This window comes from Myotis brandtii, unplaced genomic scaffold (assembly GCF_000412655.1).
Source record: "Myotis brandtii unplaced genomic scaffold, ASM41265v1 scaffold179, whole genome shotgun sequence".
NCBI classification, from domain to species: Eukaryota; Metazoa; Chordata; class Mammalia; order Chiroptera; family Vespertilionidae; genus Myotis; species Myotis brandtii.
In genome coordinates, this window is record NW_005356635.1 from 4,096,146 (window position 1) to 4,098,817 (window position 2,672).

The 2,672-nt window shown below is 54.6% G+C and overlaps 2 pseudogenes; both read right to left on the reverse strand.

Moving 5' to 3' along the window:
- Positions 1 to 22: 22 nt before the first annotated feature.
- On the reverse strand, positions 23 to 1,290 carry LOC102250805 (annotated as a pseudogene).
- LOC102251101 overlaps positions 1,150 to 2,672 on the reverse strand; it is a 3,969-nt pseudogene continuing 2,446 nt past the window's right edge.

Sequence of the window (2,672 nt, forward strand, 5' to 3'; positions counted from 1 at the left end):
AGAGGATCTGAAAGATAGGGTTCTGGGTGTGTTTCTGTGTAAGAAATGGGGAGAGAAAAAGATTGAAAAGAAGGGAAAAAAGGGGAGACAGACCCCACCTTCCCCTTAGGGGACCCCCTTCTCCTTGCCATGTAGTCAGCAACCCCAGCACTGAGTCGGCTGGGGTAGGGCGACCCCATTTGCCCTTCTCCATCTTGTGCTTCTCCTGTGTCTGGGGCTTGTCCTCTGGATGCCTTTGTCCTCTCGTCAAGAGTCACCTCTGAGCCCCCACCCTGTGGCCTGAGGGGTGAGATCAGTTGGAAGTGTCAGAATGAACGCTCCCTGGTCCTTCTGTTGGGGACGTCACTGAGGACGGGGTCACAGCCTCCTGCCAGCACCGTTTGCCCTCATTTCCCGAGGGCTGTCCATCTGGCCTCCCGGAGGATATCTCCGTGGCCCCCTGGACCCATCGAGTGTCGGAGTGATTCCACCTGGGAAGCAGGGCAGGAATCTCCGTTGAGCCCGGGCATCTCCAGAAACATGTCTCCAGACCCTGAAAGATTGAAAGAGCCGCCAGAGCCTGCGGAGGAAGTGGGTGCCAGGAGCTGATGAGGCTGTGGCCCCCCTGGTTGACAGACACAGCAGTCTTGACAGCATAGATGTTTGCCTCATCTTGAAACTTTCTGATATTTTTCTTATAGTGAATCTGCTTGTTGCCAAACCAGTTGGAGACCTGAGAGATGGTGATGCCACACTTCTTGGCGAGCTCCTCCTTTGCCTACTCACTGAGATATGGGTTAATCAGGTGGGAATAGAAATACTCATTTAGGACCTCGGTGGCCTGTTTGCTGAAGTTCTGGCATTTCCGTCTGGCATCCAGGAACCAGGAGTGCAGGATCATGACAGCTTGGCATCTCCACAGATCCCAGAGCAATTGAGGGGTGGGGGAGAGAGAATGGGTGAAATGAGAGAGAGAGAGAAAGAGAGAGAGAAACAGAATAGTCACATATGTGTCTGAGAGAGAGAGAATGTATATGTGTCTATAGAGAAACAATAGTTGTGTATGTATTTATGAGAGAGAGAAACAGAATAGTTGTGTATGTGTCTATGAGAGAGACAGAGGATCTGAAAGATAGGGTTCTGGGTGTGTTTCTATGTAAGAAATGGGGAGAGAAAAAGATTGAAAAGCAGGGAAAAAAGGGGAGACAGACCCCACCTTCCCCTTAGGGGACCCCCTTCTCCTTGCCATGTAGTCAGCAACCCCAGCACTGAGTCGGCTGGGGTAGGGCGACCCCATTTGCCCTTCTCCATCTTGTGCTTCTCCTGTGTCTGGGGCTTGTCCTCTGGATGCCTTTGTCCTCTCGTCAAGAGTCACCTCTGAGCCCCCACCCTGTGGCCTGAGGGGTGAGATCAGTTGGAAGTGTCAGAATGAACGCTCCCTGGTCCTTCTGTTGGGGACGTCACTGAGGACGGGGTCACAGCCTCCTGCCAGCACCGTTTGCCCTCATTTCCCGAGGGCTGTCCATCTGGCCTCCCGGAGGATATCTCCGTGGCCCCCTGGACCCATCGAGTGTCGGAGTGATTCCACCTGGGAAGCAGGGCAGGAATCTCCGTTGAGCCCGGGCATCTCCAGAAACATGTCTCCAGACCCTGAAAGATTGAAAGAGCCGCCAGAGCCTGCGGAGGAAGTGGGTGCCAGGAGCTGATGAGGCTGTGGCCCCCCTGGTTGACAGACACAGCAGTCTTGACAGCATAGATGTTTGCCTCATCTTGAAACTTTCTGATATTTTTCTTATAGTGAATCTGCTTGTTGCCAAACCAGTTGGAGACCTGAGAGATGGTGATGCCACACTTCTTGGCGAGCTCCTCCTTTGCCTACTCACTGAGATATGGGTTAATCAGGTGGGAATAGAAATACTCATTTAGGACCTCGGTGGCCTGTTTGCTGAAGTTCTGGCATTTCCGTCTGGCATCCAGGAACCAGGAGTGCAGGATCATGACAGCCTCACAGGTGGCCACTTCCGCCAGGGGCCGCTCCTAGACCAGGCAGCGTGGTGTGACTGTTTGTGACCCCCGGCTGGGTCGGCCTCAAGGCTGGGCAGTGCTGTGGGCCACTTCCGCTGGGGGCCGCTCCTGGGCCCCGCCTGACTGGTGGTGACTATTAAGTGCCTGACTGGTCCTAACTAATTAGCATATCTGGGCTAATTAGCATATTCCTCTCTTATTATATAGGACTAGAGGCCCGGTGCACGAAATTCGTGCACTGGGGATGGGTGGGGGGTCCCTTAGCCCAGCATGTGCCCTCTCGCAGTCCAGGACCCCTCCCTCCTTACTGCCCACCTGCTTGCTGCTTCCTACCGCTCGGCTTGCTGCTCCTTAGCGCTGCCGCGAAGGCCTTGGGTCTGCTGGGTGCCGGGCCTGCGGGTTTGTGTCTCTGATACCCCCAGCAGCCCCAGCACCTTGATGGCGGGGCTTGGGGCTGCGGGTCTTTGATCAGGGCCCCAGCAGCCCCAGCACCAAGGTGGTGGGCCTTGGGGCTGCTGGGTACAGGCCCCCCCTGCGTGTTTATGTCTTCTATCAGGCCCCCAGCAGCCCCAGCAGCCCCAGCACCGCCTAAATAACTTAAGGGAAACTTTATTTAGTCTTCTTTTAAAAGCAATCTAGTTTAAAAATGAGTTGCAGTTAAGAGAGAA